Source organism: Nilaparvata lugens, chromosome 5 (assembly GCF_014356525.2).
Source record: "Nilaparvata lugens isolate BPH chromosome 5, ASM1435652v1, whole genome shotgun sequence".
Classification (NCBI taxonomy): Eukaryota; Metazoa; Arthropoda; class Insecta; order Hemiptera; family Delphacidae; genus Nilaparvata; species Nilaparvata lugens.
The window spans coordinates 13,499,145-13,514,269 of NC_052508.1; the positions used below are offsets into that span (position 1 = coordinate 13,499,145).

The following is a 15,125-nucleotide window of genomic DNA, read 5'->3' on the forward strand; positions in this document are numbered from 1 at the left end:
TCAAGGATTTCACCCGAGCCGAGCCAAGACAGGCCAAATCCGCGAGCCAAATCCGTAGGTGTGTAGGGCCCTTTAGACCTCACTATAGATATTGTGATTATCTTTAGATGTTTGGTTGGACGATATCTTCTAGTCTCCTTATTTGGTTTTTGGTTCTTCTGTGATATTGATTCCTGTTTTCGATCATGTGTTGGGTTCGTGTTTTATTCTTCATTTAAAAATCTAGAGACTAATGTCACGAGTACAAGCATCTTGAATAATATGAAATAGTGTATGTTTTTCGAAGAATATCAAATTTTAACTTTTAACTATCAGATGCACATATCTACAACTCCTTCAGTGTGGTTTGTTTTGGTCGAGTGTTACCGTTACAGTGGGAGATTGAGACGTTGATGTTGTCTATACCACTAATTTGACAACATCAAGACGTTAATGTTATCTATAGCACTATTTTTGACAGCATAAACGTCTTGTTGTTTCAATAATGGAGAAATACCACAACCTCTCTACCCATGCAATCAAATTTTTATAGTTCTTACCATTTTTACAATTCCATAAAAAAGTGATTCTAAAGGTGCGTACAGATAAAATACGCGCTCCGAACACGCTCCAATCAAGAACGTTATGCGATATGTTACGCAAGAGTTCGCTAGAGGTTCGCAATATACAACCTAACCTCACAAATGTGAAACGTTCAATCCAGCTGATCGGGTGACAAAACTAATTTAAATATTCTGACCAGGGGATTGCTGGGTAGCCATTATGTTTATATAATCAATTAATAATAAAAATATTAAGTTTTTTGCATTTATTTAGATGTTTTATTACAGAAAAGGTTATGTCTGTCAATGTTTTGAAAGGTGAAAGGCGTGGTTGGGAGTTTGGCTTCTTTCTTCTAAATTCTAATTTGCTGGTACCTATTGTTAAAAATGTTTTTATAATTTCACATTAATCGACTATTAACTTTGATAATTTTATATGCTAACACAGGAATCGTAACTGATCCCACAAAAACGTTAATCGCGCATGCGCAACTATTGGTCAGTTCGCCCCAATAGGAACTTGCCAAGCTCGAGCTTTGTTACATGCTCTGTTCGCGTTCCGCTCTTGCTCGACCTGCGATCTGCTCGAGTAACGTTCGTTTGCGGAGCAGAGTGTAAGTCTGTAGGCTCCTTTATAATATATCGATGCATGCATGCATCAATAAATATTTTCTTCAATCAGTTCTATCAACACATTTCTATTCCGAAATAACATTTATAGTCGAATCAATGATTTGGAGAGAATCAGCAGGATCAACCAAAAAGTACATTCCATTCTCTAGTGACTCCTACCAAAATAACATGAAGATAAACATTAATTATTATTACAAAGTAAGATGCAAGCTGTAAGATTGTATAACATATCCATTAAGTTTGATCAAATCACGTTGTAGTGAGCTGTTATTGTTACAACAGTTGTAAGGCAAGCTATAAATGTTGTTGTAAACTGACTGAACGATCCCCGTAACATGACCAGTAAATGGAAATAGCCTGTAAAAAGAAATGAGATGTGAGTAATGAGCTGCTACTGCTTGGAAATGACTTGTAGCTCAAGAGTCTTATCTGGAATAACCTGTTTATTTCACGTGATACAGTACGCGAGTTTGACTTTCCACAACGGGGGTTTGAGATTGAAATTCTCCTGTAATCTTCAAATACCTCTTATCAGTAGAACCAGAGAAAAAAAATAGAGGTATTAAACGGTATCAATCTTCACTTGAACTCATTTAAAGAATTTTAGAGAATTATGCAATGAGAATCAACAGAATGTTTCTTCAGAATTCTTTTCCGATGAAAATCCAAAACTGAGTTATCATGACATCATAAACTATTTGAAACATAAAAATCAGTCACTCATCAACATCCCATCTGTCCTCACAAATGATTTTGGAATGAGAATGTACTTGAGACTCATGAAGATAAATTGTATTCAGATTTACAAAAGGTATTTGATCAATTTTCAATTCCGGAGGCAATTTAGAGTCGATGGGCCCATCATTTTTCCTCCCGACTCTGGTTACTCTTGAAAAACATACTTGAATATCAATAGCAGGTCTATGGTGACTAATCAACTCATTGACCAATCAGAAAGCTCCTTGGTTTCCAAGGCGTGAACTAATAATTCAGTCAACTCATCAACCTCTTGTTATTGTCCTGATATAAAAAGTGTATTCAATGATAAATATTGTTATGATAAGAATTCAAATAGAAAGGTTATTATTACACTTGAAGAGTTGCAATGAAATAAAGAGGACTTGATGCTTTCTTATTGTGTTTAAATGATCAGTAGTCTCTAAAAGGGAAGTAAATATAGGAAGGTTATTTATTTATTCCAAGACCAATTGAACTAGAAAAGTTGAAATTCGATTCACAGGTTCAGCCGGAAACCAATTTATCTTCGTATTTATTGAACAATTTTTCCAAGTTAACTTGTAAAAGCTCTAATGAATATTGTGGAGGTTCCAAACATAATTGAGTCAATTTGAATCAATGAAGTCCATGATTTGATTGAAAACCAAGTAAATACACAATATAAACTACCAAGTATCCTTATTATTTCATTACAAAACTACAGACATTGACAAGATAAACCTAAGTGGATAACATCTCTGCTACTAGTTTAAACTCTTCAAGAGACATTTTAAAGTATATACAAGAAGATTTGAAACTGGTAGTGTTGCAAGGGAGTGGAAGGTACTTGATAGTTTAATCAATTTGAACACTTAATTACGACATAGCAGTCAGGTATGTCAGGCAGTCAGTTCGGTCACTAGGCCCTTCATCAACACTGAGTGTTACACGCGCTACACTAATGTAAGTAGAAGCTTATAGCTTTTATTCATATAAATACCTGACTGCTATGTCGTAATTAAGTGTTCAAAGTGATTATTTAATAAGCAGTTCGTAATGGAACCAAACATTGAAGAGTTGATAGTTTACTGGGTACTTGAATAATCAGAAGCCCTAGAAAAAAGAGTGAATATTAAAACCAAGGCTTCAATGCTATTTGGGTCAATCATCCTTGTGCATTTTATGTATTTCCTGACTGGAACAAAATCATCGAATCAGTGAATTCAATTCAAGGAGACCCATGATAGGTATAATATACCAGGTTACAGTCAACAAGTTGTGCTGTATGAAAGAGCCCCAACTGTGATAGTGGACTGTTCAAATGTTGTTAAGCATTTTGAAGAGTTGCGAAAACGAAGAGCAAAATTGCAGAGTAGTCACCCCTGTGTGACACATCCCATTCAACTACCCACACACTCCCATACTAGTGAAGTTGACACAATTTCCGCCCTATTTACTGGTGGTCATTTCCGGACCCTTTTTACACCAGCTCTCGTTTGAAAAGGGACTTATTTCCAACTTTCGGCTGCTGTCTCTTGTGACGTTCCTCGAAGCTTAGACTCGTCCATTCTTTCTCCCCATTCTTTTCCAGTGAAATGTTTTCCGACGAGCGAAACTTTTCAAATCAACTCCTTTATATTTCCCGATACGTCAGACAACAACGAAGCCTTCAGTAGAAAACTATGCAACGCGAGAGGAAGTTTCTGGATTCTTTGAAACTCATCCGGCCATCAAAGGGAAATCAATCCCACCTTTCGAAGCGCTCCATCGCTCATTAAAATATTCGGATTATCCAAAGCTGAAATCGTTCTCCAGCATTTTGTAAAACGCTTTCGGTATCATGTTTTTTTCATTAGAGATCGCTCGCTTTTTTCACAGGAGAATGATTGAGAAAAGTATTTTCGGAAAACATTAATCAACGGGAGTAAACTTCTTCAAATCAATTTCGGATAATCGTTTGCTGCTTTTAATTGCTGTGGAATGAGATCGGCGATGTACTAAGATGATTATAAAAATTGTTATTATAATAGATTTATGATCGTGAAGAAGCATCTTATCATGACTTATAGAAGGATTGAGACAATAAACAATGTTATCATCCAAAAAAAGAACTTTAATCATGACTTATCATGTCACAACTTCTTACAATCAAATCAAATCACTTATCATTAGTGTATTAGTGAGGTTGTTTTCATTCTTTGATGCTGTTCATATTGAAAATGAGTACATAAGATTTTTACTTTTGTGAATTACATTTTTTTTTAATAAATATTTTTTGTCTGTCTGTCAAAAAAGGCATGAAGTTATGTAATAATCCTAAAGAATGAACCAATTCTTATACGTTTCCAATAATAGTATCCAATCACTATAGGTTTCTGATTGTATTGTAACAGTTTCCACACTAAAATGACGACTTGCAGACTATATTATCTGTTAAAGTATGAAATATTTACTGACTGATTGGAGCATGCTTTCGAATTGCATGAAATTCAATGTTTTATAGGGGTTGTTTTAATCAAAATTACTCAATTTTGTTAGAGCGAATATCTATTGATTATTGAAACAATCTTAGATACGGAGTTTTGTTGTTGAACCATTATAAATAGCTACCGAACTAAAATCTTAAACATATTGAGCAGCAGAATGTTTGGTGTGAGTGTAACTCTACGATTGGCCAATAGCTGTTGACCAATGAAGGTTGAGCTCTACTGTCATTGGCCGAGACTAGATAAGCCCAAGAAAAACATACTTTTATCCCAAAACTGTTTTTTCCCCAAATTTTGATAAAAATTTTTGGAAAATAGATTATTATAGCAGTTATTTCCATTGCTTCTGTAGCCCAAAACTTTTTTTCTTCAAATTTGGAAAATAAATTATTATCCTAGCTTATCTATTGCTTCTGTAGCCCAAAACTATTTCTTCTCAAAATTTAGATTCAAATAGTCGAAGAATAGATCATCATCTCAATTATTTCCATTGATTTTGCAGCTCAAATCGGTTTTCTCTACAAATTTTTATGTGTGCCCGAGATGCCCACATTTGGGGCACTCGCAGGGGTCTACCAAAGTCGCAGTTCAATGCCAAGGCCTCGCCCTGGGGGAACCGCCTTCTTGATAATGGTAACCCCCACGCCAGGTAAGTAAATTGAGTATGTAATTGAAGAATGTTGAAGTGACACATAACCTAGTTATATTTGGATTGTTGTGAAAATAAGAATTGTACCGTTTTGGGTGTAAGCCTTTGGTATTATTCTGTAAGTTGTAATAATTCTGAATGATTAAATAATATAGATAGAAAATAAATTATTTTCCCAGCTATTTGCATTGTTTCTAAACTTTCCACCCCTGGCAATTTTTGATCACGAAATCGGTCCTAATCCAGTCTCGAATGTTAATACTTTGAAATTGACAATTGATCTGACCACGATTAGACCACAGTGACTGATGGTGGACCACAGAAATCAATTTCGGAACAGAGTCAGCTGAAATCTGTCGATTGCTCGTCAGTCTGCGGTCATCGTATTACTTCCCGAAGCTCATCATCTCATTCGATTTAATTTCACTTATCAGAGCTTAAAATGGAAAACTGATAACAATAATTAATCTTGATTAGTTTTATCAATTAATAATCTTTCTAATTATCTCATTCTTGTCAATATTATATTATAGTATATCAGGATACAAAAAAGTAGACCTATCTTTTTTTTAAAACTCACAAAACTTTTTCTTCCTGATAATAAGAATTACCCTCACCATAAAGTTAATTGTATGAATTTGTAAAAAACATTCTATTTCTGATGAATATAAACTGTTCATCATTCTTAGAAAAGATCAATGATATATTGTTCCATCGAGAAAAATATATTTCTTAACGATTTATTGATACATTCTGAATGGTGGTAATATATAGCCTATATTTATATATTTTTTAAAGCAATCTCTATTTTTATTTTTTTGTAATTCCTGAGACCTGAATGGTAATCATATTTCTCATTTGATCTCGATTTGTTTTAGTTTTTCCTATTGGAAAATCTTATTCGCTTTTACTCTGTTTTTTGCAGTTATATGAAATAGTTTTTTCTTGTCATCAACTTAATTTGTATTGTATTATTTTCAGTATTTATCTTGAATCGGTTTTTTTGCGACTCCCACCAGCGGTCAAATACTTTTTTTTGCTGGTGGTGCCTGAAACCATTTTTAGTTTTTTAGTTCTGGGTAGCTAATTTTATTTTATTCTCTTATGATAAGTGTTTGATTTATTAACCTTTGATTTGTCACGTTGTTGAATCTTGGCAATAAAAAATTGAATTGAATTCTTATAAATGAGAATAATTGAATAATCTGTTAATTATCACATTCCTACATTGAATGGAATTATAATAATAAAAAAAGACCTGGCAATGCATTGTCATTTGTGATAGAGAATCAATCAATCAATCAATGGAAAAGACTAAGAAATTGTCAAAAACAACAGATTCATTGATACTTAGAAAGACCGGTTTCGGTTATTACACACCATTGTCAATCTCCGATAAATTAAAACTAAATACAAGAGCAGTAGAATTTATACTAGTGGGCGTGTACTGCTATTGGTCAAGGGCATGAACGCCTGCCATTGGCCCAGCTAGACAGTCTCTTCCCACTCAACGGTGTGACAAAATGGCGGCTTAAGCAGCAGAATCGCCATGATAACTGTTTTATTTTAAGGTTTTGGGCTTATAAGCCTGTGGTACTTTTCTGTAAGTTGTGTGATTCTAAATGATTGATTGATTGATAACAAAATTTTCTTTCAGTACAAAATAAGAACCAAGGTACAAACATTCCTGCATTGTTGAAAACAATCTGGCAACGTTGCGGAGCTAGAAAAGGATTGCGTCATCTGAATTTTGGAATGGAAGACAAGGAAAACAGCAACAATGTTAATCGAATACTACTATTATACCGAGTTCCTTACTATACCTATAAAATATGAGTACGTTGGTGAAATAAGTAAACTCTTCATTTGTAGAGCTTTAATCAAATAAAATTGAACATGACTTTCTACTAGTAACGGATCAACAACATTTGATATTTATGAATGAATCAATGACAACGAAAACATATGGTTTATCATATCATTCTACCCGGCTAGATTTTCGTGTTATCCTAGGGGCAAGATGACGGAGCGACACAGTGGACTCTTGTCCATCAGGGCGACGAATGTGAGCATACTCTGGGTTTGCCTCAATCAATTCAACTTCTTCTACTGATGAATCTTGCTTTGAATTTCGGTTCATTTTCTTCAGCCAAACTGGTCCTGGGCTCATTAGCCAAGATGGTAGTGACTGTCCATTTGTTGAGGATCTCATGTGTAGGAACATTCGTTCATGAGGGGTGCAATTTGTTGTAGTACACAAAAGAGATCGAATAGAGTGAAGTGCATCAGGCAACACTTCCTCCCATCGATTTGAATCAAGTCCTCGTGATCTTAGAGCTAGTGTTATTGCTTTCCATATAATTCCATTATATCGCTCTACTTGACCATTCCCTCTCGGATTGTAAGGCGTTGATCTACTAGTTGCTATCCCTTTTGAGCCAAGAAAGCTCTTCAACTCAGTTGACATGAAGGATGTTCCTCTGTCTGTGTGAATATAGCTTGGAAGGCCAAACATTGATATTAATGAGACCAGGCAATTTATGACTGTTCTCGCAGTCATGTCTGGACAAGGAAATACAAAAGGGAATCTTGAGTACTCATCAACCATCACCAGTAGGTATTTATTTCTTGTTTTTGATTGTACGGGTCCTTTGAAGTCCATATTAATTCGTTCAAAAGGTTTTGTTGCCTTTATGAGATTTCCTTTTGTCTTCATATACTGTGGTTTTATTTCAGAGCAAATTGCACAATTGGAGCAAATTTTCCTTACATCATCTACAGTATAGGGGAGATTATTCATTCTGAGCCAGTGGTAGAAACGAGTTACACCAGGGTGACAAAGTTCATCATGGTATTTTGCAAAAGCTGAGTTCAATGTTGAACAACCAGCTGTAATACATATACGAGAGAGTGCATCAGCTGGTGCATTTTCTTTTCCAGGTCTGTAGACTATGTTGAATTTGTATTCAGATAATTCTAGGCGCCACCTTTGTATCTTTTCATTTTTTATTTTTCTATTGTGTTGAGTGCCAAACATGAATGTGACTGATTTTTGGTCAGTGATCAAAGTGAATTGTTTTCGTAGTAAATAGTGTCTCCATTTTCTTATAGACTCCACAATGGCATAGGCTTCTTTCTCAACAGCTGAATGCCTGGTTTCACTTTGGGACAAAGTTCGTGAGAAAAAGGCTACTGGTCGAGAATTTTGTGTTAATGTTGCACCAATTGTAAAATCTGATGCATCTGTCTCAATTATGAATGGTACATTTTCATCAACAAAGAGCAGTACCGCGGAAGCAATTTCATTTTTCAACAATTCCAAAGTTTCCATCTGATCTTGAGATAGAGGGAATTTCTGTATGTGGACAAGGGGGTGAATCTTTTGAGAAAAGTTTTTAATCCATCGGGAGTAATGAGCCAGTAATCCCATGAGTCGTTTCATTTCTTTAGCATTTCTTGGGGGTGGAAAGTTCATGAGTGGTGCAAGGCGTTCTGGGTCAGGTTTAATTTCTCCATGTTTTATCTCATACCCAAGGAACTTCAATGATTTTTTGAAAATTTACATTTTTCTTCATTTATAGCCAAGCCATACAATTCAATTACTTGTTGAAATTTCTTAAGATTTCTGTCATGTTCTTCTTGATCTGAACCGCAAATGACAACATCATCCAAATAGGCAAAGCAGTCGTTCAAATTCTCTCTTTCTATAAGTCCGTTTATTGTACGTTGGAAGGCAGCTACTCCATTGGTTACTCCGAATGGTATTCGTTTGAGCTGATAAAGTTTTCGGCCTACTTCAAAGGCAGTGTAATGTCGTTCATTCTCAAGAATCGGTATTTGATGGTAAGCTGACTTGAAATCTACAGTACTAAAAAAGTTGTACTTGGCAATTGTGTTTACAAGATCTTCGATCAATGGGAGAGGGTATGCGTCTAAATTTGTGAATTTATTAATAGTCTGTGAATAGTCTATGACCATTCGTTTCTTCTGTCCATTGGTTACAATGAAAGGCTGGGCACGCCAACTGGACTGGCTTTCCTCAATTATTCCTTCTGTAAGGAGGCGATTGACCTCATTCTTCATGAATTCATAGTCATCTTGTGGGTGTCTTCTGGATCGGGTAGTTATTGGGTGGCAATCGGGAGTCAAGTCATTGAAAAGGGAACATGGTTTTATCATGGCCTCCACCAAGAGGCAATCTTTCAAGGGTGGTGTGGTTGTAGAATTATTATCTATTACAAGAGGCTGTTTATTACCATTGAACGCTAAACTTATTGTAGAGTGATTCATCAAAAAATCGTGACCAAGTATCACATTGCAACAGCATTCTTTTAATACCAAGAGTTTAATATTGTTGTATTCATTTCCTTTGTACACAATATTGCTATAAACACATGCTTTTGTAGCGGTGTTATGTTGAACAGATGCAAATCTTATAAAACAAGAATCTGATGCAGTTTTAAATTTATTTGTTTTTGCAAATTTTTCATCAATAAAACTGGCAACACTTCCGGTATCAATAAGAGCTGGTGTATTTATTCCATTCACCGAAACAATAATTGTAGCTTTAGAAAGATTACTGGCTATACCAGCTGCAGTAATAGTTGACGTAGTTAGTTTTTCTTTGAGCGTTTTACTTTTACACACATGGGAAAAGTGTCCAATTCGGGAACATTTATGACAAGTCTTTCCTATTGCAGGACATTCTTGAGAATTTGAGTGTTTTTTATATCCGCAACGTTGGCATTGAACGGATTTCTCTACAATTGCCTGTCGATTTTGGGTTACAGCATTAACATCTGAGAAAGATTCACTCAAGCTTATGTTTTTATTTTCTTCAACAGAGTTTGTATAACAAGTACTTTTAAAGGAGTCGGCATATGTTTTTGCGGATTCAAGAACACGTGCTTGGGAAACGGTTTCTTGTAGACTCAAATCTCCTGTTGAAAAAGTTTCTCTTTAATTTCAATAGAACATAACCCTGAAACAAGAGCATCTCTAATATGCTCGTTTTTGTTTTCTTCGGCTGACACTCTAGTGAAGTTACATGATAAGCTTAATCTTTTTAGTTCAGAATAGTAGTGATCAATGGACTCACCTATTTGTTGTTTTGCATTAGCAAGGCAGTATCGTGCATAAATTTCGTTCTTCGGTTTAACGAACATATCTTCCAACAAGGATATAGTTTCTTCATATGAAGTATAGCTTTCCACAATTTCGTATAAAGCAGGTGATAAGAAGTTTACCAATATTTTCATTTTGTCTTTGGTTGTCGTTCCTTCTAAGAAATTTTCGAACGTCTTTTTCCAATGTTTCCACTCTCTCTCTGCCGTAGGCGAATCTGGGTCGATAGATAATTCCTTTGGCTTGAGAAACTTGTCAATATGTGATTCCATCTTATCTTCTTCGTAGTTACGGTTTTCAATAGTTTTTGTCTTTTTCTTTGTCGGCATTTTTATTTGATTAAATTGAAATAAGTAAACTCTTCATTTGTAGAGCTTTAATCAAATAAAATTGAACATGACTTTCTACTAGTAACGGATCAACAACATTTGATATTTATGAATGAATTAATGACAACGAAAACATATGGTTTATCATATCAGTTGAATATTATATTTTTTGAAATTGAAAGATATGGTACCTCATCAATTTGAAAAAAAACAGTTTCGAATATGAACAAGAAGATTGATTAACCTCCATTCATTGATTTATCCATCAATACAATACGTACATTATCAAAATGATAGGGAGAGAAAAAATAAAGTAACCTTGTGCTATTCCGCTCCTAGATTTAGATAACACTTAGTCCGAAATAGTTTAAGACTTGTAGTTCTTCAATTCACAACGCTTTTAGTTCTTAATTATTTTCATAAAGTACATTTTTTTAATTTTAGATGCTCCAATACCAAACATATTACTTTTATTATAAACTATTACTCAAGCTAAATGGCACAACTTAGTTGTATTTTCAATTTTTCTAGCAACAATTTTTCTTTTTTTTTAGTAGTTTAGATTTTTTCTGTGTGCAAAATACTTTTCATGAATCCCCAATTTGAAATGGATCTAAATCTGAGCAATACTTGACTGACTGACCTGTGAATGTCTCGCTAGTACCTGAATGTGTTGCAGTGAACGTGTATGACCTGCATTGCTAGGTGCACATAGTAAGCCCTGATTGGGTTGCCACCACTAATCCAGATGGAGCGACTTGGAAATGCACCAAACACCGCAGACATCACTTTTATCGGCTTAGAGGTCCCTCTGTAATCGCAGTAGTAATGCACGTCGAATTGCTCAATCCCAATCTGCACTTACCGTGCAACACACAAACACACGATCACGAACACACAAACACATGTACACACGTGAGGAGGTGACACGAGATTGAGTAGTGAGTGAAATCAAGTCCAAGCTCACCGCCTGCTTAGTAAGCCACCGCCGGTGGCTAAGTCCTCCACGCAAAGTGCCACAGTATTGGCTTGAAGTGTGGGCTAAGCATCTATAAGCATCGGTGAGTCGCTGCTCTGATGAAGGTTAATGTTTTGACTCCGATCTGTACTAATTCAACGGATTCTATGTAAAGCTAATGCTGGAATCTATGTACAGCTGCTCGAATCTATGTAATAGTCTCCCAGGAGGATACTACACCTCGCTACACTAAGGTCCACGTTATAATGGCAGTATTCGATTAACATGTTCTGCTATCCTTGTTTATCATCTGACAGAGCTCATTGCGCTATACTTTTCTACATCAGGAACGTTGCCAGATTGTTTTACAACAATGTCGGAATATGATTATTAACATTATATATAATATCAAATTATCAAAGAAATTCATCTGTTATATATCGGATTGATCAACAACTGCTTTTTCTGAAGGGAAGCCTTATCGTGGTTGGAATTGATGCTATCGTTTACTCTATAAAAGTTTGTTCGATTGAAACATTTTTCTAAGATAGTTACACAAATTCTGACTCTACTCTGGCTGCCTAGCCTAATAAAATAGATTAATAGAATTTGGAATCGTGACATTGACAAAGACCTATCTCTACGCTACCAAAGTTCGATAGTCCCTTAATCATATGGGTGAAGACTAATTTTGGGACTCACCCATGATGAAGATGTTGGAGAAGTCCATCGAAATGATGTTGTTTTGGGTGCTCCACACTCCCGAAAAATAGTTGGTGTCTTAAATACCGAACTCTGAAGGTGCGTACAGATTTACGCGCCGCGAACATGAGCAATTCACTTCTAATCAGCTGATGCCAAGCTCTTCATATCTGTATCTTACCGTTTCTGTAAAAATACAGATATAATCAGCTGATTAAAAGTGAATTGCTCATGTTCGCGGCGCGTATATCTGTACGCACCTTAAGACGCGCTTCGATCGTTTCAACGGTTAAAAGAAAGTGCAGGGAGATAATGCATTCTTGTCTCCAGGCCCGACTCTTCCTAGGCCAACACCTAGAAACTAGACTACGGCAGTGCGGAAGAAGAGTCAGATACTGGTGATGGGACGAGTGGACAGAAATTATCTTTCCCAGGCTGGGATGCTAGCTAGGCAGTTCCCAACCCTAAGAAAGATCCTCGCCTCGTCTATCGGTTGATAAAATGCAAGCTTTTCGTAGCTTATGCTAGACAGCCAGCGGAGAAAATATAACGTTCTAATTAAATTCAATTCATCTAATATTATCTCTACAGTCCAATTATGGTTCTACATATTATTTTACTAGTCCTAATTTTTACTAGTTCCAATTAATACTCTCAATTGATTCCATTACACATCAATAATTATTCATGAAATAAATTTCATGAATAAAATATGATTTATCATTTTCAACAAGATCAATTTGATACAGAAACCTATGAACTACAATCTTATATCCCTGAAAAAGTTAGTAGTGGAGGAGTAAGATAACAATTTGTTAGTATTATCGATATGGCATCTAATATGTAACTTACAATCGCTACAGTAGTCTATTCCACAGCTAGTCTGTTACTAGTTAAAGACTGACCTTTACTAGTCTTGGGTTTACTAGCTAGTCTCAGAGCAAACTAGTTAAGAGAGCGATAAGACTGGCACTCCTACATTGCGGATTGCCTACCCGACCCCTTACTACATTCACTTCTCAAGAACAGTATTTTCCGCTACACTCAAGACACTGGTAGCTGGACAATACTCATCTGATTTCATATCTTTCGACAGCTAAGCTAAGCTTTCAAGAGCTAACTGTCACTTATAAGAACAGATCATTCATCAAAATCTCAGAACAGAATTTCTACAGTAATGGAAAGGAGAAGTGAATTCAAGAAGTTTTCAAGTCATGACTGTCAACTACTGATTACAGCTTGTTTGAAGCGGAATACTATATGACAGAGACATATCTATACTATGAAGAAGGAATGAATGGAACAGAATAAGATATTTTATTTGTGTTTGTTCCCATGAAACATACAAAGAGGTTGGTACACATTCAATACATTAATTACAGTATCAATGTGAATTGTGAACTTGAAAAGCAGAAGTATATCACTTCCAAATTTATTGGAAGAATAACATACTAAGCAATCCAGAAAGTTTTTTGAGTTTTAATGTTTATAATCGTCTCTTGAGAATTTAAATCACTCTAAATCATTCAAAAATAATAAAGAAATGAACTGGCTCATACCACTACCTCCATAAACAAAGCCGTAGTGCACTCGTGTGACGTCAGCACAGGTAGGGCTCCTACACCAATAAAAACTCGTTGATTTCAGCTGATTATATCAGCTAGTTCTTCTATTGGTCTGGGAGCCCTACCTGTGCTGACGTCACACAAATGCACTACGGCTTTGTTTACGGAGGTAGTGCTCATACATGTACGGGATAGGAAATTGTCTGACGCGTCAAAACGTCTGAACTACCGGACTGATTAACTTCAAATTATTTTGCATTAGATTCTTAATCAAACGAGGTTGGTTCTAGGCCTATTTTGAATTCTTCAAAATCGGTCAAGTTTTTAGTTTGTCAACTTTAAAAGAGACCCTGCTGGAGCACGGGTTACCTGCTTGTTTACAATAATATTTCAAATATTACTCACTGTTATCATTAAAGAATACTCGATTCCAGTAGCTCTGACAAAGTTTTTCATCAGTATGTATAATAATGTCAAGAGTAAGAAAACATTTAAGACATGGAGATTCAACGAAAAGTCCTTTTCAAATACACCCCTCTAATTTCTTTTTCATAAAAGAATTTTCGAAATCACTTCTCTGAATTCCTTTTCATAAATGAATTGTTCACAATATAAGCCAACAACAATGAAGACCAATGTCTTTGATTTCCTTTTCATGAATGAATTGTTCACAATAAAAACTAACAATACTGAAGACAATGAGAAGCTTTGATAAACATGAATCTCCAGATTCAACCATTCAATTTTCATTCTATACTTCTGGGAAATGTGTTATTTGTTGTTGAGGAGATATCGCTGGCATAAAAATACGTGATGTGACTGTCTAGCAGTCAAAAAGAGAGAGAGAGAGAATGTGATTGCGAGAGGATGGAAGAGGGGGAGTGAGAGTGAGAGAAACAGAGTGGTAGAGGATGAATGAAAGTTATAGTGTGTAGAAGAGTGAGTGTGAAAGAGAGTAGGATAGCGAGAGTGAGAAAGAGAATGGAGAGAGAAAGAGTATGATGTAAGAGAGTGAAAAAAAATGTGTTTGAGAAACAGTGATGAGGAGGATGTGTGGAGAGAGAGAGTGAGATTGAGCATGGAAGAAAGATAGACTGTGTGAAAGAGAGAGTGAGAAAAAGAGTGTGATAGAGTGTGTGTGGAGGAGAGAGGGAGAGAGAGAATCTGAAAGAAAGACAGAATGTAAGAGAGTGTGTAAGAGAGGCAGCGTGAGATAGAGAGAGACTCAGATTCAGATTACTTTGTATTTGTCTCTCTGCGCGAGAGAGAGAGAGTGTGAGTGATGGAGGATGAAAGAGTGATAGAAGTTGTAAAAGAAGGAGAGTGAAAGAGATCAAGTGTATGAGAGAGTGAGAGGTAGTCAGTGTGAGTGAGAGAAGGATAGTAGAGGAAGAGAAAGAGAGCGTCAGTGAGTGAGAGT

The 15,125-nt window shown here is 35.7% G+C and overlaps 1 pseudogene; it reads right to left on the bottom strand.

Moving 5' to 3' along the window:
• Positions 1-4,908: 4,908 nt before the first annotated feature.
• On the bottom strand, positions 4,909-5,035 carry LOC120351721 (annotated as a pseudogene).
• Between the last annotated feature and the right edge of the window lie 10,090 nt (positions 5,036-15,125).